This window comes from Dromaius novaehollandiae, chromosome 4 (assembly GCF_036370855.1).
Source record: "Dromaius novaehollandiae isolate bDroNov1 chromosome 4, bDroNov1.hap1, whole genome shotgun sequence".
Taxonomy (NCBI): domain Eukaryota; kingdom Metazoa; phylum Chordata; class Aves; order Casuariiformes; family Dromaiidae; genus Dromaius; species Dromaius novaehollandiae.
In genome coordinates, this window is record NC_088101.1 from 36887434 (window position 1) to 36909395 (window position 21962).

General features: G+C 42.3%; 1 protein-coding gene across 6 annotated transcripts in view; it reads left to right on the forward strand.

Moving 5' to 3' along the window:
• The window catches only part of SMAD1 (SMAD family member 1), a 113322-nt gene that overhangs the window by 53213 nt on the left and 38147 nt on the right, over positions 1–21962 (forward strand). For 4 of the 6 annotated variants that reach the window (XM_026106171.2, XM_026106170.2, XM_026106172.2 and 1 more), the window contains one exon: positions 10567–10675. The exons of 1 other annotated variant lie outside the window; for it this stretch is intronic. The gene's annotated coding sequence lies outside the window, so the exon portion shown is untranslated. Of the gene's footprint in view, positions 1–10566; positions 10676–12447; positions 12964–21962 lie in introns of those variants that run through there. One more of the 6 variants, XM_026106175.2, reaches the window with a different exon arrangement.

The window sequence follows — 21962 nt, forward strand, 5'->3', positions numbered from 1 at the left end:
TAAAAGCCTTGGACTCCTTTTCTAAATGCTGTTGCTGAGCTGTGCCCCACACCTGCCTAAGCAACACCTGCATACCTGCAGGGTGCTTTCTTCTTGAGAGCTTGTACACCTTGATAGTTAGCGGAGTGGTCTAGGTTAGTGAAGTTTAGTCATCCATTTTATTAATATAAGGACCCTGACCCATCGTTTGCCAGATCTCCAGGGATGTAATAGCTTACCATGGTGCTAATATTCTTTTTGCTGCATTTGTATTCTTGGTAGCCACTGAGCTGATGAGTTTTAAAAGGAAAAAGAAGAAAAAAGACAAACACCCACACCCTGCAGCACACACACAAATGGAGTATCCCAGCAAGAGGAACACCAAACAATTCAGGATTGTTTGGCGCTATGAAAGCTGCATGCAATAGTCTTCTTAGTGAACTGATAGTGTTTCAGAGCGGTTTCTCAGTGTTGATAGACTGCTTATGACATACGCTAAGCTGAACTGGGGATCTGTTTAATTGCCCTGGAGGTATAGAAATGTATAACACATCCAAGGATCCTCAAAGTACAGATCCTATGGGGGTCTAAGGAAGTTTGGTGGATTTTAAGGAGAACTGAGGTCTTTGGGAGTGATACAATATTTGAGGCTCCTGGACATCTTTCCTCACCAGGCTGTGTATGCTAGTATCTCTCTAAGGGGAAACAGTTAACTTGCAGAAAAAACACAGAGAATAATGTTCTGTACTTCTTGACACTCCTGTTATTGAAGTACCAAAAGAAGGGACCAGACCCATGATCTCAGGAGCAGTTGGTTTACTAACAGGCTTAAAGCTAATTTCAGCCCTTTCTGCTTGTAGTGTGGAAGGGGTGTCATGCATCACTGCTGCGCTCTGATGGTTTTCTGCTTCTCTGGGATCCACCGGAGTAGAGCATACATCCTCTAACAGACATTTTGAGTCCTTTGGCACACTCAAAATACAGACAGTGTAGGTTAAGGTCACTTTTTTTCTTGTTCATTGAATTGGAGGAATAGAGAACTCAAGGCCATTGAATTTTCATTTTTTCCCAAATTTAAAAGTGTTATTGAGTATATAAGGTATTCCCTTCCCTATGATGAAGAAAATAACAAGGTCTCCATTAGGCGGGAAGGAGAGAGAGAGAATGTAACGTTAGGAGCAGGACCAGGTAGGTAAATATTCAGAGAAGAAAAATTATCACAAAGGGCAACAGGCAAAATGTAGGCTGCAGAAGCAGGTGGGGGAGGAAGAACCCTGTAGGCCTAACTGGGAGAGGACAGGAGGAGGCAGAGAAAACTGAAAAAAACCTGAGACTGAGAAAAATGAAGGCATGTGCATGCCCACCAGGAGCTGCACAAATACCAGCGAGGGAGGTGAGTGTGAGGAGCTGCTCTTACCGTGCCTTGCAAGATCAAAGAGCAAGTGCAGTATTTCAGAGCATGTTTGTATAGTGTGTAACGCAATGCAATTCCAGTCCTGATTACAATTAAAAGTTAGTGGAGGAACGATTTAAAAACATCACATACAGGCCCCAGTAGGAAAGACGAGACTTGGCAAACCACTGGCTGACCTAGTCTGTCACTCCTTATTTTGTTCCTATTTATTCATCATAGAGCTAATTAGTGGCATATTATGGTACTGAGGTCATTAAGGTTTAGACTTCTTTGCATCTTCTCCAGCTAATTTTAAAACTAACTGGAATGTTTTGGTGCATTTCCCTTCTGTAGACAATGCCACTGTATTCAAAGCTCCTTTGCCCTTTATTTTGGCATTTGCCAATTGTCACTGCTCTTAGCAGGGTGTCCTTTTAGAACAGTGCAATGGCTGGAGATTTCCCCGTGCCATATGCTGTTGTTCTCGGGTTTTGCACGGTAGTCCTTGTCTGTAGTAGGTGGGAACAGTACACAGATTCTGCCTCACACGGAGCACTTCAGAAGGACCTCACACTCAGTGTCTGCAGATGGAAAACTGAGCTGTGTGCTAGAGAAAACTCCAAGGATGACAGACAGCACTGGAAAATCAAATCAGCTTTAAAGAGAAGCACATAGTATTTAGCTGGCTCTGCACTGATAACAAGCATTTACAATCACTCGATCATGAGAACTGCACCATGCAGAGATAATTGTCCGTTATAAATGGCACTGTAGTACCTAGGAGACCAGTGATTTGTCTTTAACATGATTATACACCACAAATCAACGATAAGGCAGGCATTGCTTCTCTGGCTCACTTTTGTCAAAGACAAAGGAACATAGGGCAAAGTAAAATAAAAATCAAAACAAAGCAAGCACATAAAATTCAAATGTTTTTCAGCCTAAAAAATCTGGAAACTTTTTTGTTCAGACTGATAGGGTAATGCACATCCAAACAGCACAGACATACGAAGAGTGCAAAGTTTGTAAATTCATTTTTGGCCTTGGCGATCGCTCTGCAGGAGGTGTTACACTGTTAGGGAGATAGGAAAGCAGTGTCCTGGCCACTTGCAGTTATCAGAGTTCTCATGAGCACTTTCCTCTTGAGCCACGGCGGGCAGTTTGGTGTCCTTGCTAAATTTCGACTTGTTAATTACACTGTAACTCTAACTACTTGATTCCCCAGGAAGCATACTTGTCACTGTCTTTAATTATTTGGGGATAAATCTTTGCATGTTTTTTAGAACATGACAGTTATACATACAATTTTACATGCATATGATGTTTTATGGGCAAAGAAAAGATACAGTATTTGAACCAAGGAGCTTAAAATCGATGTAAGAGTGAAACCACATTAGAAATGGCAACTGATGCTAGTCAGCAGTATCTGGAGGAATGGGTTGAGTGGAGGGTTGGTGAGTGGGGGTGTGAATAGACAAGTGGTGTGAATGTGAAGGAAAAGGAATATATCTGTAAAGGAAGAGATTGTATAATTTTTTTTCTTTTGCATATGTTTTGCTAGAAAGCATTTATGATGTTTGTAGTCTTAAAGCAATTTAAGTTTCTCTCTTTCTTTTGGTGTCCTAATGTTGAAAACCTTTAAAGAACAATTCTTGAAAGAGGAGACAAGAAAGTTGTATCAGGATTATAGGAGCCAAACAAGCTTCTTTTCTCCATTTATGTTGTCTCTGAATGCCATGTCTGTAGCAAAAAGAAGAGTGATTTGTTTAATTACTCACAAGGCATAACTGTAACTGTATTTCTCATCTGAAAAGTGAGAAATACGGTCCCTGCAGTCCAGTGGCCCTCAGACGTGACAGACTAGGGACCTACCTGGGGTCCTCAGGCGTTTGAGCATGTGGCCTAGCTTTGGAGCAGTGCCTCAGCAGTTCCATCAGCTGGATCCTAAACCATCGTTTCTTACAGTATCTGTGTTTTCCCTAGAGTGTACCTCCTCTGAACACTGACCAAGCTTGACCTATTTTTTTCAAGATCTGATGAGATCACAGTGCAAGATTGCCTTACTGCAGGCTATAAATTGTTACACTGCTCCATCTGGTTGCTCTCTGACAAGTGTGTGCTTTGCTTAATGAGGGTGATGTGCTCTATCGGTGCCATCTTCTAGGTGCTGAAGCCCTTAGGCACACGAGCAACTCTGCGCTGTGGGGTTCATGTACGGTGAGGCTGGACATTGCAGAAGCCGAACCAACCGCACATTGGCTGTACGGCCACTACAGGTTTTCAGCTAGAGTAAGGCGGTATTGCTCTCTCTTGCTATATGCAGTTGCCTGGGGGCTTTCTGTGGTGATCTCCATATAGAGAATTTGATGCTTATCTGTAAAGGTGATACTTTTAGAAACCCAGATAAAATGCTTTACACTGAAAACTACTTTATACTTAACTGTCTGAAGAGGCACACGTAAGTGCCTTCTTTCTGCATTGTACTTTTTTGCCATTTTAAGAAGTTATTGACTGAGGGATTTAGAAAATTATTTTCCTAAGTGTTGATAAGTCACAAAGTCTTTTTCCTTCTTCTCCCTGACACCTCTACTGCAGCAGAATCTCTGGATATGCATAGCATGCTTTGGTTCTTTAAATTGTATTATTAGTAGACTGAGGTCATCTCCTATAATTAAGGTCTCCCTGTGCTTCCCGTATCAAGAGCATATTGATTTTATGTGTTTAGAACTTCGTCGAACATTAAGTGTCCTAGGTGTGTGCCTCAGGCCTGAATAAGTGTGGAAAATGTCAGTCAAACAGTTCAAGTATTTCTGAAAAAAAGATAAGGAATAACAATTTTTTTTTTTGAAGTACTAAAAATACTAAAGACCTTTTTTTTGAGAGAGAGAGACAGAGAGACTCTGGTGCTTCTGTCCACTCAGGAAGAGAAATTAAATCTGGTAGGGAAAGGAGAGATGAATTTTGTATCAAGAGATGAGCTACAAGCCATAAGCCACCCTCAGTTAAGTCTTAGTTTTGCAACTAAATATTGCAAAGACACTTTTCATATTGGCTAGCTGCAGCATGAACCTGTGTTTGGTTCTTCCTGGAAGAGTAGTCCTGCAGTGCCTGTAGACTTGTCTGTCATTTTGCCTGGAGAATCTCTCTCATGTCTTCCCAGCAACTGAATGCTAACAGTCAAATTAGTTGTAGGATAAAGCTACCTGGTTCAAATGCAGAAACAACAGATGCACGGAGCAGAGAGGGGGGAAAGGCGTTGGGAGGGTTACTAGATTGCGGCTGAAGGAAAAGAGATGGAAACTAGAACGGGGCTTTGAGCATGACTGACACCACATGAGTAATGAGTCATGGGGAGATGGAAGTAACTGGTTGGTGAAAGGATAAAGAAAAAAGTCAGGGGAAAACTGAGACTACAAGGTAGTGAGTTTAGGGCAAGAATTTAGAAAGTAAACATTTGTGGGAATGGGAAGCTAGTAGGTAGGAAAAAAGAGATTACATGGGAAGCCAAAGAGCAAGATTGTGGTCTTGTGATCAGATAGAATGAAGGAAAAGTGGGGAGAAAGTAAAATAGATTTGATTATAAACTCAGGCTCACAGGGATAACAAGGAGTGGCTGGGCCCTACAATAATGAGAACCGTAAAGCCTATTATTAAATTAATAATTGGATCTTCAGAGTAGGATTTGAATAGCATGCAATAAATAGGAGTGTGGGACATGCAGTAAACAAGGGAGAAAACAAAATCACTATCCATTATCTGACTACTATTTGTTCTGTTCTTTGAACAAGATAGGAATCTTTTGGAAGAAGCATAGGTGAGCACTCAATTAAAAACAGGTATCAAGATGCACCTGAACTGAATACTTAATTAAGATTATAGCAGCAAAATTCATTTTGATCTTTCACAACTTCTAAGTGTTTGACTTTGCAATTTTTACTTACAATGAGGATTTACAGATGTGATTTGTGCAATAGTATATAAAGTTTAGTCAGAGTTGTTTTTAAAGATGCTCAACTTGTATGTCAAAAATTTGGCAATTTTTGTTCAAGAAAGAGAATAGTGGAGTTTGAAATAGGTCTTAATGCTCTCGTCATATGGATGACCTTTTTCAACACACTGTGTGACTGCCAAGGTGTTTGAAACCTGCAGGATAATTTCATCCTGAAAGTGCAAACTGAAACTAATACAATACATGTACATATATGCCCAGGACCATCTGTTATCGAGAACTCACTAAGAACCCATTGCATTGGGAAGATAATTAAATACTAATTTACCTACTGTTCAGTTCAGTTTCTTCAGCACCTTAAGCAAAGAGCAAAGGAAGACTCTGGAACGGGAAAGAACAAGACGCAGTAATGCAGGCATACTCTGTGCCCTAGCATATGGGCTTCTTTATGCCAACTGAGTGCAATTCTGCCTTTTGAAGAGTCAGCTATTATTTTTTTCACAGGGATCCTTGTGATTCTTAGGCCTCTGTGAGCTCATGAACAGTAGAACAACCACATTTTTTTTTACCACATAATGCAGCATCCAGCAGCTGCCTTTTATCACATGCAGTGATTCCACAAGCTCACTGAGTTCCTAAGTCCTGTGGCTCTTTCTCTTAGCCTTCTGTATTCATCCATGAGCCCCATTGCTATGCGCAGTGTAGCTCTCCTAAAACCACATTTGCAGTTGTGCTCAAAATGAAGGAATTCTTCCTTCCTTAAAAAAAAAAGCCAGCTAAGTTTCCTTATACCACAGTTTCACAACCGCTTTAAACTGGCAGAAGCCAATGACACTGTCAAAAAGGTAAGTTTGGCTGTTTCTCCCGCCTCAGTCACTTATTCCTGCCCTGCAGAGGATGAGCACAAGGATTTGGACAACCCCACGGTGAACCAGATCAGGGAACTGATCCAAGTTGATTTTAACTTGGCCCCCAAAGCATTTGTTTTTCCCAGCCAGATCAGTTCCCTAGGCCTGTCCGTTTTGCAGCTGCACAAACAATTTTGCCAGCACAAAGGAGGTGGGTGACATGGGGATAAGGATGAGCAGCCATTGTGGAGGAGGGAGGGTGGGACTGTTTCACTGCTGACTTATGCAGCCAGAAGTGACACTGAACTCTGGCAATGTGAGTTAGACTTGCACCAGTCTAGAAAAATTGAATAGAGGCTTCTAAATTACGTAAAATTTATTATAGGTGCCATTTATATGGGGAATAAAAATGAGACAGGATGCCTCACTCTTTTATGATGCTTTTAATCATTATATAAAATGGGTTCATTGTTTTTTCACAAAATATCAACAGATCATGGAAGTAAAGAGGTGTATTTGGACGGAATATGTGTGATTTTGTTGCTATTCCAATGGTGTAGTGTGCACCATTGTAGCCTCCCCTGGTACAGAGAAAGAGAGAGATCTCTGTATGCAGGCAGTTACCATGGTTCACCCAGCCTTCATCCATCCCCGCAACCCAGTCCAGCCTCAAGGCCCCTTTAACCCTCGGACTGTAGTGCAGCTACATGAGTGTCCTGCTGCCTAGCCCTGTCTGGAGGGCTCTGACAGACAAGGCAGCCACCCCACAGCGCTGGCCATTAGGGCACTGCTCATACTCTCCATCAGCCACTGGGTGCAGCTCTGTGACCAAGTGGTAAGAGCTCTGGATTGCCAGACCACTTCTGATTTCTTTTCTCATGGAGCTATTAGCTTTATTTTTTGTATCTGCCACCTGTCTAAATAAATTTTAACATATCATTCTCTGGTGGTTTTTGCAACAAGATGCAACTAGAACAAGGACTGTAAGAACTTGAAAATAGTAAGTAATTAAAGTGGGAGAGAAGATTAATCTTAGTGGTGTCTTCCAAGAAACCAGTAATAGAGTTAGGTTATTCCAGTTATGTAAATCTTTTTAAGCTGAGTGACTGAAGAGAATTTTAATTTTAAAAGGACCAATAATTTTTGGTTACATAGAGTCCATTACATGTTACTGCAGTCATAGCAGGGAGAGAGTGAAACTCTCTTCAAAAGCTTCTAAATGGACCCAGGCAAGATCCAAGGCAAGTATTTCATTCTCCGCAAAGTACAATATCTTTACAGTATGGTGGGCAGCAATAGTACACTTAGTGGCAGTATGTGATTTGCTGTCAGAATAGAGTGCAACCTAATATCCTCCCTTCTTTACGAGTAATATAACACTGCTGGAGCAAAGTCCCTATATCAGAGTTCATAGAGAAAACAAGCAATAAAGGAGATAAGGGAGTGCCCTGCTTAGTGCCTTGTTTCTGCCCAAAGCTTTTCGATTCATAACTCCTAATAAGTATCTTGGCAGCTTTAGCTGGGTACATTAATCTTAGGCAAGTAATTAATTTTGGTCTGAATCCCATCATCTCAAGGGTAGAAAAGATGAACGACTATTCAACCTGATCAAAGACCTTTTTGGCATCTACAGATGGATTTACTGTAGAAACCTTATTTATTGTAAGAGGGAAATACATGCAATAATCTTGCAATATTATCAGCTCCACATTTATTCTGTATAAATCCCAGTTAATCATGGTGGACCAGTTTAGGAAGAGCTTCCACGTTAAGGAGTGAAATAGGTGTTCTTTGTTCTTTTGCATACAACAGTGTATCAGGGGACAAAGGCAGGTCCAAAATGGACATTGGGCTCTACAGAGAAACTCATGAAGGGCTTGTTTTAGTAAATGGCTGGACACACCAGAGCAGGAGCATAGAGAGTCCTCACATTACAACTCCTGGCTTTGAGGCCTTTCACAGCTGAGTTGCTCTACATTTATATGTAATCTACAGTGTCAGCTCAAAGCTTCTCTTCAGCGTACGCAAAATTGAATCTTGGCAATCAAGAATGTGAGAACAGATCAACTTCTAGCACAAAACAGCCTACTTTGGCTTCTGATGGGGGCAGGCAAGAATCACTTCTGCGGGCATGGCATCAGAGCAGCTCCTCCAAGCGCCAGCCTCCTTGGCCCGCTCAAGGGACCACCACCCCGCCAATTCCACCTCCCCAATAAAGCACTGCTGAGGGCCAACATGAGCCTCTGTGCCAACCCTGCGCTGTACCCTGAACGGCCAAGCACGGTGTACCGCTACTGGGGAGCAGGGGAGGTGAAGGGGCAGGAGGTGAGGAGGAGGGTTGCCCCCCGGCCCAGGCTGCCTCCATGCCCCGGGCCGAGGGGTGCCGGCAGCACGGCTCTGCCCCAGTTACCATTTTGCTGTCCCCTTCAGTCTGCCTCTGCCTATCTTACCACCTCTGTTGTTAAATAGGACCGGGATATTGAGGCTAGCTCAAAGCCAAATGCCTTTCTCAGCACGGGAAATCATCTGGGAAGCCTGTGCTGCTGTGGGTAGGCAGTTCCCTGTCTCCAGACGGGTCTGGGAAATCGTATGAAGCATGGCAGTTATGATGACCTCTTAAAAATACTTCTTACCTTCTCCCACTTGCTCTCTTTTGCCTGAGGCATCTTTCCCAGAGAGATCTGTGCAGTTGCTAAACAGTCTGCATATCCTATTTTATTAAGTGTAGAAGTGGCAGGCTTGTTTAATTCCTCACCTCTTCCAAGAAGACAAGCCATGAAAGATAGGGTTTGATCAATACTGTTTTACCAGCCAGCCAGGGAAAGAAGGAAATTATGAAATCAGGTATCCTTAAAAAACTCATCTTCTTCTTGACAGAACCACCTTTCCTCTCAGGAAATACCGTTTGTCTTTTCCCACACTCAGGCAACACTGTAGTGGCTAAAAAGAAAATGGCTTCAGCGATTTAAATGTAAATAACAAGTTGTGTATTTGATACAGTTTTATTGTCCCTGAAGCTCCATGAGTTATTGACTATCCTTCCTAGCAGAAATCTGGTGAACATAAAGGTGAAGCAAAGTTAGTGAGTTTGGCACTTAACTGTCTCCAGAAGGCACTCGCTATACCTGGAACCTCCTGAATAAGCCAGATGAAATGTATATTGCCTGGCTGAGGTTAACAAGAAATACTAAATCGTAATCTGCATATAAACTCTGATTTTAGAGGAAGATTGAAAGCTATTATTGTTATTATTGTAAGTATTATTTCTTAGGTATTTGATATATACTGTAATAGTATGAAAATACGCAGTATAATGAATATGTCTTAGCATGGTGCCTTCTGATAAGCTGTCTCTGACAGATGTTAAAGGTGATTAGGCAGGTGCTTAGTGAGACTTTTAAAAGTATCTAAGAGATTAAAGTTTCCTTTGAAAATCTTATTAGAAGTTTATCTGCTTAACTGCCCCGATTCCATTAAAAATCAGGCTTGCAGGCCTTATGACTGATGCCATTTGATTTTACACCTAATCTGATTAAATGTTAGGCTGTTTCCAAATGGGATGGTTCCTTTCTTTCTTCATTGCTGCCAGCCCCATGTGCCATTTTCCTTGTACCAGGTCTAACAATCATGCAGTTGTGGAGTAGGATATGACAGGAAAATAAACGTCCTTTGTCAGTGGCAGCCTGCACCGTTGGAGGGGTAGCACGAAGAGTATCAGGCTATATCCCCTGGGTGTACATGGCCCTGTGCTCTCTCCTTTCTGGTTTCCTCATGGCATTCAGAAAAGATAGTCAGATTCTAGTGATGTTTAATTAGGTTGTAATAAAAATAGCTGATGGAATTTGAGGTAGTGAATGTGCAGAATCCAAGCAAGACACTGCGGATACTATTAGCACACCGAATAATGGTTTTAGACAGTTTGCTGTGAGTTGGACATCTTAAAGTGGGTGGCAGACTTGAAGTTTTGACTCGGCTGTGTACCAAGATAGTCCAGCCAGGGAAGTCTCTTGGCAGCTTCTGACCATGGCACACTTTTTCTGCATTGCCTTTTTTTGCTCACCCTCCAGTCTTCTCACTCAGCTGATCTGGCTTAAGGCAGTTCCAACCAGCTCTGCCCAGAACAACCTTTCTGGTTGTTAAACATCAGGAAAAGGCAATACTAGGTAATTTTTGAGTCAGTGGGTCACACTTTTTTATAACCCTTTTTAGGTAAGGGAACATATTAATGTGATCCTCCCCAAGCCTCAGCATAAGTAGAAAATAATTTAATTCTCTCATGCCAAAGTGAACCAACCAGTCAACCCTAACAACAACAAAAGCAGTAAAAATGTGGTTCTAACAAGACACCTGACAAACTGCAGTGCTTCCCTAATTATCGTCTTGTCATATCTGTTTAGTGTGAATCATGTACTGAATAGACGCTCAAGCAATGAGAAGCAAATGGAAGGAGCCCGCTGCCCGTCGCGGTTCTGCAAAGCCAGCCTGCACAGCAGACTTTGGATGCATGTAAGGCCCTTTCCATGTATTTTTCTGTGGGAGACTGGATCATTAAGACACTCCAAGCTCCTGGCGCACAGACTACTGTGGTACCTACCATGCTTGGCTGTGTTTTAGGCACTGCCACAGTACAAAAATAGCAACAATCTCATGTTTCTTCTGTGCTTTGCTTGGAAAATTTGTCATTACTTTGGCTAATTTAAAAAACATTTTAGTTTGTCTTGAGATAAACCTTTACCAGTCTTATTTTCAGTCTGTTGCAACACTGTATCAGTGCATGACTGCATGTAGAAAGAAAGGTTTACTTGCTAACTGTAATTGCCCACAGTACAAATATAAAATACAAGTTAAAGCTAATTGCTGAAGTTCACTCATTTTGAGTCATTTAAAGTGCAAAATGTAAGTAGTAAACTACAAAGTTTATCCCAAGCTGATCCTTTTAGTAGCTCTTGGCTTCCCCCATCAATATGGTGGTGTCATTCTGTGTAGGAATTCCTCATGCTTCTGTTGTAGTATGCTCTGTGTATCTACCCAGGTAAATTTTAGTTTATGAAGTTAGAAGTGCAAATAACCTCTCAGCCATAAAGCTATGGGGTTTTTTTTTACCACTGCCATTGTGCTCTGTCTGTGACCATGTTGGTACTGTTTATTCAGACTCTTACACACCCAAGTGTACAGGTGAGTAATCAAGGACTACTGTTCGTCTGTGTAAAACTATTATTGTAACTTGCAGGGCCTGAGCTTCTCTGGGCCTCACTTTCCTGTATTTTAAAATGAGATTAGTACAATACCTAGAGCTTATATACACAGGAAAATTTACTGGCATGAGTAGAGTGGTATAATTATGCCAGTATAGATGTATCGTAATATTTTCTCATGCAGACAAGTCCTTCATTTGTTACCTCATATCTCTTTTCTGCAATGATGATGGGGTGAAAGCCAGGGTATTTGCTGAAGAATCAGTTTTAATTCAATCACATTTGTGCTACACTCATCTAAGTACCGTAAAGATGCCTTTTAAAACAGTATCTAGAAAAGCTTGTTTTTCCTCAAGTGGACTCCAAACTTTCAACCAGATCTACTTTTGAATAGACACTTGAAGATACAAATAGAGTTCAAATTTATTTCAGAGGGCCATAGATGGAGTAAGGACTCATTACTATGTATCTGATTGCACAAGAAGCCTCATGCACTTTAACAGGTTTACTTGTGTAAATTAGGAGTAGCTGCAATAGTAAGTATGGCCAGGATGAGGCCCACAGGTCAAGTGCCTTGGGATAAAGTGTGATCTGTTATTGGAAGGTAGTATTATATTAATAATGACCTCAGTATTAAAAGCAAGCACCGGTCGGGGGTAAGGGAGTGAGTCACCTCTAAAGAAGAGGCAGGATGAAATCCATTTCAATCAGAGTGTTACCAATTATTAATTTGAATTGCAAGTCTCATGATACTGGGAGTTTTTCTTAAAGCCCCAACTGCTGGAGCCAAGGGACTGCCGAAGCGGCTCGGCGGTGCCCTAGCGAGGAGAAAAGCGTGTTTGCAAACCCCGCCTGCCCTCAGGGCTGCGGGGCAGACCTGGCGGCCGCGGAGCCGGTGCGTCCTGGCGGCGAAGAAACCGGGAGGAGAAACAGAAATGCCCAAGCGTGCCACGGCGCTTGCGAGCCCCCGGCGCCGCCGCTGCCATTGCCGGGAGTGCCGGGCGCCGGCTGCCGTCAGCACCGCGGCGAGAGCGGGCGGCCGGGGCCGGGGCCGGGGCCGGGGCCGGGGCGCGGCGCTGTGCGCGGCGGGGGCGGTAATTTGGAGAGGATCCCTTGCCGGGCCGGTGCGTGTGCGCGCGTGTGTGCGCGCCGCATTGGCAGCGCGGCGAGGGGAGGCTGGGCGGCTCCGACTCCCTGACGCCAGCGAGACCAGATCAATCCAGGCGCGGAGCAGCGCGAGCGCGGGGCTGCCGGCGGCGGCACCGGCACCGGCACGGGCAGCAGCAGCAGCAGCAGCAGCAGCGCGGGCAGCGGCGGCGGCGCGAGGAGGCCCCGGCTCGCTCGGCCCCTCCCGCCGCCCGGCAGCCGGTAGCGCTCCGCGGCCCCTCGGCTCCCCCCGCCGCCGCCGGGCTGGCAGCAGCGCGGGCGGCCGCGGCGGCGCGGCCCCCGCCGCCCTCGCGCTCCTCGCTCCGCGCCCGCGTGGGCAGAGGCTCGGCAGGGAGCGAGGCTGTGCCCGCCGGCATGATGGCGCCGCTCTGGAAGCCCGCGGAGCCGCCGGCGGCTCCGTCCCCCGCGGGCCGCCCGCAGTGAAGTTTCCGGGTAGGTGCCGCCGTGGGCGCCGCGCGCGGGGCAGGTGGAGCCGCCGCTGCCTCTCGCCGGGCGCTGCCGCTGGGAGCGGAGCGGAGCGGGGCGGCGCGGCCCCATTGTGCGGCCGCCGGGGACGCGGCGCAGCCTCGGCGAGAGCGGGCAGAGCCCCGCGTTGTTTTGGGGGGGTAGAAGCCTTCCTGCGGGCACCGCGGGTGGCCCCGGGCCCCTCTCCCTAATTCTTTCTTTCTTCCGTTTCTGCCTTCCCGCAGCCCCCCTCCCGTTTTTTTTCTTAATGACAAATCTCTGCTTAGAGGTCAAGGAAAGTTCACTTGATTCTTTTTCCTCCTCGCTGTTAGGAGGTTTGGACGCGTGTGATTGTCCTCTTCGCAAGGTAGTTTCTTCGTATATTTGGGCTCTGCGGCCAAATAGTCTTATCCCGAATATAGATCTTTAAAGCTGATTAAAATTTGCTGGTGGGGAAATACTCAGTCATGCATTCAAAAGGATCTGGGCCAAATCGCGACTTTTTTTATAAACCGAAGTCAGTGGGAGCTCTGAGTGGGGAAGGACTGCTGTGCTTGCTCTTTTGTTAGTGCATCCACCTGAAGAAGCTATGTGGTCTGACCTAACAGTCTGCTTTTACAGTATATGGGTGATTTTAGCTTTATTCTGACCAGTGATAATTCTTTTGGTGTATTTCAAGAAAAAGTGTCACTCAGTGAATGTAAGAAAGCTAACGTTTTTATTTGAGGAAGGAGAAGTATTGTTAGGTCAAGGTGAGGAAGAGTAAAAGTAGAGGTGTATTTCGGATACAAGCAAATGGAAAATGTCATTGCCATGAAACGTGTCACTGTTTAGTGGATGTCGGTGTTTAAAGATTTGGTGTCTTGAAATAAACACGTGTAGGAAAAAGCTGCGTTTCAAACCCATCATCCCTGATAGCTCCGATCTGGTTTGCTCACAGAGGAGCAGTCAACAAGAGAAAACTTAGAATGCTTGATTTTTTTTCTTTTCAGTAGTTGCATGTGTTTTTAAATAGCACACAAGAATAAGGCTTAAAAACTGAAGCTAACCTAGCCCACAGAGACCGCTTGTCTTTACAGACGTGTCTGTAATTCTGCCAGTCTTCGTGTGGCTAAGTGTCTGCACCTTGTTGTGTCAGACAATAGGAGCAAATCCGGGGAAGGAACTTGAGGTGTTAACATTGACTCAATTTTTATACTTGTCCATAATTACTGCACTGAATTATGAGAGATTAGTTTCTAGTTGCAACTGATTAATATTAATTTTATTTTTCCATTGAATCAGGGAGTAGTGCTCTGAAGCTTGTAAGAGGTTCCCATTGAATTTTTAGTTTGAGTGTTCACTCCTTTACTGTGACTGAAAGATCATCAGTGTGAAAAAAATGAAAAATACCTGGCCCTTTTGTTTGAAATTCCTGCCCTGGTCTTAGGGATCAAATCCTGCAGTTCACCTCAGACCGTAAGTGGGAGCTTGAGAGTGATTTCCTTTGAGCTGGGTGATCCAGAAGCCTTCCACAGCTATCGGAGAGGATCAGTTCAAGGCATGATCAGGTTACCCTAAGGGTAGGGATTTGTCCTTGCTTTAGTCTTGACCCCTTCAACCACTAGGTATGTAATCAAATACATTTTTTCCCTATTCTGTACTGTTCCACTTGCTTTTTTAGTGTACCATTGAAGAAGTGATGATCCAATATATTTGAGAAAAGTGACCAAACAAGTGGACTGAGATCTTTCAGTTTGTGTATAAATATTAACTGTCAAATCAAATGTTTAAGAGCTGATGAATTTAGTGTTCACTCTTTTTCTATAGTCTGAACGCAAAGTGAAGAGTTGAATGTAAAGAAAAGCAATGCAAAGGTCAAAAAAGGTATTTCTCATGTTTCCAAATACTGGCAAATTACTCAGATTAAATTATGCATTACTTTGGTATAAAGAGTTAAATTTTGTAAATGAAGGGATTGTGACCTTTTTTCATTTGAGGCATGAATGCACCGTATATCACATATGGCCAGTGGTCTGCTCTGTGAGTCCAAGTTGTGTCTGTAAAATAAAAGCTCATTTGAGTAGTCTTACAAGCCTAATGGAGGCATCATCTCAGCTTTATAAATAATGTAAGTTGTGTATAATGTGGAGTCCCCAGAGACTGCAGAGAAAGCATCATTACCAGCCTTTTCAACCTGCTGGAGATCTGAAATTGATTTACAGCACTGAACTGGTGCAAAATGATACATCAGGATGACACGGGGTCAACCTGTAAAAGTCTATGATGTGAGCCCGTTAGTTCAGTCATCATAATTAAACCGTATTATAAGGGCAGCAAAGCAAGTGTCTGTGACATGTCCCATTGTGCTTCAGATATGGGTGGTTTAGGAATCAAATAAGGGAGCACCGTGCTTATTACTTAAGTTATGCAAAGAGTTGTTGAAATTAAGGCTCGTGGCCCTGTGAAGAATAAATGCTGAACTAATTTAGGCTGACCGTTAACCTCTTGCTTGCAATCATTACAGACTGAAATAGATGAAGGCATGTGCAGCTTTTGAGGTGGGGGGGAAGTGGCTGTACGTGAACATCTCTTAATTGTGTGTATGTTTTCTCAAGGCTCAAAATCAGCTCGGCTTTACCTGCTGACTCTGCTATCGTGTATCAAGGCAAACAGGCAAACAAGCTAACTGCTTTTGTTTCTTGGTATTTTTGTCCTACTAAGGGCTGTGACTGTCTGTTGAAATGTTTCTGTAGATCTGAGTTCTTGTATAGGACAGAGCATCTTAGTCCTATCTTGAACTATATGACCAAACTTATTAGAACAGAGGCTGTAATTCTGTATATGGGTTAGCATAGGTCACTCTACTTTCCTTAGCAAAGGCAGCTGTGGTTTAAAATTCATGTTTCTGCTCTAAAGAGCTTAGAAAGTAGCTTGCCACAGGTAATAAAATGTTCACTGTATTATATACTAAGTACCTTAGGTCTTGCTATTTGTGCTGATAAAATCATTATGAAGTGTTTCAGGAAAATTCTGCTGAAAATCCTGCTAAAAATCCTTTTTCTTCCTCTTTCTAGTAGGCAGTGTGTTACTTAATGATTTGAGGGTTTTGCCTGTATTGGTGGTTTCACCACCTCTTCATACCTGGTTTGGTGTAACTCAGCACTGCATCTCTTGAGTTTCTCCCTGCCAAGCAAGAAACATCTCTTACTTTTATATACTAATTTTTAGTCACAAGTGTAGCTAAACTAATTTCAAGGGATACGAGAGAGGCAAAGAAAGTAAGTAGTCAGTGTGTGCGAAAGATTCATTAGCCTTCAAGTTCAGTTACATCTCAACACAAAGTACTTTAGCTAAGGTGCTTTCTGAGTGGTGTAAAAGAATTAAGCTTGCTTTTGGGTACAGTATTGTATAAAATGTGGACATGGAGCTCTCTTGTACTCTGTTAACACAGATGAATGAAATGACTTTATTGAAAGGAGGGCCATAAAAAACCTGTGAGAATGAAAATCAAGTCTCACAGCCTACTTGATGGCTAATGAAGTGATTCTTCTAATGCTGTTTGTTTGTTTGTGGTTTAGGTTTTTATGACAGACTCACCCCAGTGCCCTTTTGGAGTAGGGAATGGTCTGTTTTGCCCACAAAAACTTAACTTGTTTCCCTCTGGTATCTGCAGAGTAGCATTGTTCCAGAGGCCTTTCTTCTAAATGTAGCAGTCTCCCAAAAAAAGGGAAAGCATACAAGTCTTAATAAAGATGATACAGTTTCTACATGTTTACCTTTGAAGCTTACTTAACAGAAAAGTCGCAAAATGTAAGCACCAAAGTGGCAAGCATGGCTTGAAATGCTGGTGATTTAAAGGCTTATCTACATAGGCATCTTGCACTTCTCTAGCTATTTCCCTCCAGCTAAAATCATGTAACTGTAGAACAGCATAGAGGAGTTTTATACTAGAATAGCTGTTTTCATTTGGAATGGGAATTAAATTATTTTAAATTGATACTTTTTTTTTAACTGATAGAGCTGTATCCCTGCAAACTGTTGTAGAAGTATTTCCACTAGAATGTGCCCATTCTTAAAGATTCAAAATAACAAGAGAAAATGTTAGATGAGGCCCTTTGTGAAGTGCCTCACAAGGGTGGGATTCAGGGGTGATGAGCAGGACACTCTTGGCTGTTAATGGCTGCCACAAAGATCCCTATCCTCCTCGGAGAACAAATGTTAATTTGCATCAGAGAAGCTCTTTTGTTTTGTGTGTATTTGAGGGGGTGCCTTTGTTTTTTTAACAGGATAGAGAAGCCAAACATTTCGTAATATAAACAAGCTAACTTATAGGATCGTAAAGCATTTTCAGGAGAGAACCCAGATCTTACAGAATCTCTTCCCACTTCCTTTTTTTGCCTTTACATGTTGGCTGTGAAAATGCCTCATAGTTGAATAGGAGCAAAGATTGAGCATATGCTTTTAGTTAGATTTCATGAGGTCAAGTATTCAGTTCATGAAATGCTGAACTTTACTGAATTGTGTAGATGGGTCAATTTTGTTTGTATTTTGGGAAGGGGGGAATATGTGATATCAGGTACCCTGACATCAGGATTGCTACCACAGAAGTGGCGTGTGGCAGTGCGGCCACAGTGCTATCCCCTGACAGCAGTGCCGTGCGTGCTATCGTTACTGTCTTTAAATTACGAAGAGTTCTGTGCAAGTTCAAATTCCTTTACTCAGTTGTACTCTTCTTGTGAGTGCTGTCGCTTGGGAGACTGTGTAAAAGCTGAGTTTAGATTAAGTGTTGAGGCTTTTTTCTTTAGACTCGCCCGTACAGGGGACTTGACCAGTACAGCTACTCTGGATACTTGCACAATTTTGTCTCTCTAGCATAACTCTGACTGTAATTGTTCTGGACTAATGCCACTTTTATTTCAGTATAGAGTATCCACATGGGAGACTCATGTTGGAATAGATGCAGCAGTCACCCATCTTTTCTTGTTCTCTGTCACCCTTTCCATAGTGTGCACAGGCAAAGTCTGGAGTACAAAGAGGAAGACATTACTTTTAAACATGCCTTTTTGTAAGTCATTATATTTAGGCACTGTTCAAAGCAGTATCATCCAAAGACAACTATTATGTTGACTTGGCATGTAAACAAATGATTAATGTGGTTCACCAGTGATTTCTGAAGTATTATTTCATATTTCTTTGCTTATAAAGGGAATGCTCTTTCCAACATGGCAGCAGATGAGACTGTCTGGATAAGTCAGTATAGACAGTCTGAATTATAGCACTTAGTGGTCTACAGAAATATTTAACTTGCAAGTTTTTATCATTAAAATCATTAAAATGCCAATCCACATCAAAGTGATCTGTGGACTATAAATCCAGCATTGGATAACTTGGAAATCAGATATCCATTTAAATATTTTTACAGTGTTAAAGTGATTATAGACAGTCTTGAGTGTCTTCACTGTTTTCTCCCTTCCACATTCATTATGGAAGTAAGAATCATGTCTGCCTAACAGCTTCAACTGATGGACCCTATTTCAGCACTCAGAACTATTTTTAGAGAGGGAACTGCAAACGTACCGTTTTCATATATATTTTGTGCAGGAGTAGGAAATGAATTTCAGGATTTACAGTGTTACAGAGTTTGTCTGTTGCAGAAGTTTCAAGACTCTAACATATATGTTCGAAACCTGTCTAGGTAGATGAAAACAAAAAAGCATGTATGCACACAGAGCTAACACTTGACATGCTGGTGTAGCAGGTCAGAAAGGTTTTTATGAATTCAAAGAAACCTTGATGTTCAGATTGCTTGGGTCATGTAGTGACCATAGTTTATAATACTTCTACTCGCTTGGGCTTTTCTTCCTCAGTTTGTTGGATATTGGGGAATTAATATCTCATTATTCTGCGTTTTATATAAAAAGACACTGAGGGTGTTTATCTGATATATCATTTCAGACTCCCCATTTCAAGCCTTTTTAAGGCATTGCCAATAATGACAGGATTCTGTCTATGTAGTGTGATGAAAGCAGAGCATGAGACACTTAAAGATACCTTATTCTTATTGTGATATATTTATGGGATTATTCACACTTGACACGTATGCTGCATTTTCATGTGCACAATATGGAGACAGTATGAATGTCTAAAATAACGTGCACTGGTGTGGAGGGTTAAAGTACCTGGATCAGAGGAAGGTAGACTTACCCAGTGTAAAGTTGAGAAGAGCCTGCAAATTTATCAAAGTGTGTGTATATTACCTATTTATATATAAATACTTAAATGCTACTTATATATAGATATATAATTAACAGCAGGAAACTGCTGTAGATCAGAATCTTTTAGTAGTTTGCAAGCAGTGAAAAAAGTGGTTGAAAAGTGGCTTCTTATCTGTGCCGTATGAAGCAAGGTGACAGAGATGGGTACAAATGAATTAAATTTTAATGGAACAAAGCTATGCATGAAGCAAACCTGAAGGATACAAACAGTGAAGGAAGGATGAGCAAGGCAGCTCTTTGAGACTTCTGGATGGTTTAAAAATATTCCAAAATTTATGTAAAATTTGGGGAGGGGTTATTTCTCTTTTTTTTTTCCTCTGCTTTGCATTTTGCTCCCCCTGATTTGTATTTGAAATTCTTAAAAGAAGTGCAGTAAGGTCACAGGACATTTTAAATAGAACTCTTTGAAGTGGTCAAAATTAGAGAAATAAACTAAGTGACCTGGCTGGGATTTTCATCATAATTGATGAGAGTCCATTCTTTGGAGAATTCTGGCCAGATCTTCAGTGTTGTGTTGAAAGTTTTACATTTTTAGATTAACACTGCTGAATCCATGAGTTTGACTTCCTGGTGAAAATGCTGCATTGCTTGAAAGAACAATTCTCTTGTGACTCCGACTATGCAAGGCAAATGAGGCTCTGTCAACTAGTATTTCCTGAGATCCCTGTCTGTCCCTAACCAGTAGGCGCTTGATACGATTTTGTGTCTGCGCTGAAGCAAGTGGAGTTCTATCCAGTTTTCCTGGACTAATTGTTCTTTTGGTGTAGAACAAATTCTTATTGTTTTCAAATGGATAGCAGGTGTTTGTTTTGAGAACTTCTTTTTTCTGTTTGTATTAACACAGCATTATTGTTTTATCAGAACAGTGATAGAAAGTAGTTTTGAAATTTCTTACCCAGGACCTTCTTAGAGAGCTGATAACATGTGCTTGATGGCTTCTGGAATTGTCAGCTCAACAATGTGATTACAGTGGCTTAATTTCAAACATGTAGTCTTTCAGGAATCTCAAACACATCTAAAATGTGTGCTTTCCTGAGGTAGGGAGACAGAGACACTGATCATGGGGCTTTATTGGGGTCTCACCATGAATCTTCAATGTTCAGGACCAGAGTTTGGTCTCCTTCACTTACAACCTCTTGGTCTTTCCTCTTAATGTTGGATACTTCCACCTTTGTGTTGCTGAGAATAGGAGCTATGTAGCTATATAAAACAGAAATTGGTTACGTCTCTGTCTCCATTGCATTCTTCTAATTACCTGGTGAATTCAATGAAGAACTGTACAATTTCAAAAGGTGAGAATTTTGACCTCGTTGAGTGCCTCAGGAAACCTGGCTATGTAGAGGTTGCCATCTCAGCTATTACAGTTTCCTGCTTTGCATTTTTGCCCATTGCTGCTGTTGCAGTCTGGCATACTTAATAATAGGCCCTTTATTATCCATGCTTGTATCAGTGTTAAGTGCTTCCACTTGGATGTAGTAGCCAAAGGAAAACTCTTTGTCTGTATTAACTTAAAAAAAATAAGGTAACTTTAATTATAGTTTTCCTAATGTGTAGTATTAGGTTTCATCTGGGAAACACCGTAAATGCTTGCAGCTTAAAACTCTGTAGTGTGGGATATTTTTGCACAGATGGGTATGAAATCACTTTTATTTTTCCTTAAGGTTGCCATCTAGTTACCTAGAGCAGAAAACAGTGGTACCAGAGGAGGGCTGAAGTGCTTGCTAGACTGTTTGGTTATTCAGAGCCAGCTATGAAAGAGCTTTTTCCTTGGGGGCAGAGACAAGGTTTGACAAGGTTGGGAATGCCACAGAGACTGCAGTACTGCTATCTGTGTGAACTAATGGTAAATCTTTGTCCTGGATATCATTTAAAAATAGAAGGGAGGAGGTTCCACAAGGTGGAGAGAGCTCCTTCTAACAGCTCTGCTCCTCTGAACACCAGCCACCCATTTCTTCGCGTATTTTGGCTGGGTGACTCTGGTACTTATCCTGCTCTGAGCTGATTCAGCTGCTCTGGAGAACACTTTTCATTGTTTTTGCCAGCTGCTTAGGAAGGTGAATTGGCTGACAGACCTGAGCAGAAGAGAAATGATGCTGGAATACCAAAGCTGGCACAAGGGAATAGAGGAAGACCTTTTCTCTTTGGGTGGCAGCAAGTGCTGGAGCTGCTCATCTGGTTGTGGACCCATGACCTTGCTGGCTGAAGGCAGCTGTTGGAGGTTTTTTAAATATGTTTCTTGATTTCAATGAATAAGCCTAAATATCTACAAATTTAAATTCCTTTGGTATTTTTCCTAGTTGCAGTGCCTGAGTGAGGTTCTCACTGAATTCCTTTACAGCTTTATAGCGTTATGCCAAGGAACTATCCAGATACTTGGGAGTTGGACTGTGACTTTTTTTTCTCAAGCTTGGCTTCAGCCACCTTTGAAATTTTGTACTGTGCAGAAAACACCACATAAGTATAACTGGCATAAAGACCGAAGGGCTGTTTACTACAGTTTACTGGCAGTGTTCCCTTTGCCCTCATCCCTACTAGTCTGTCAGATACGATATTTGCTTATAGTTGGATCTGATGAATCTCTCGTAATTTGTAAACTGGGAGCAGGCAAGTAGGTGAAGATGCATGTCAGAGCCCTCCTGATGATACCGCCACAAAAACATTCTCTTCATTCTCCTGTGTTGCTCTTTTCAGTCACCTAACCAATTGTTTGCTGAAGGAATTATTTACAGA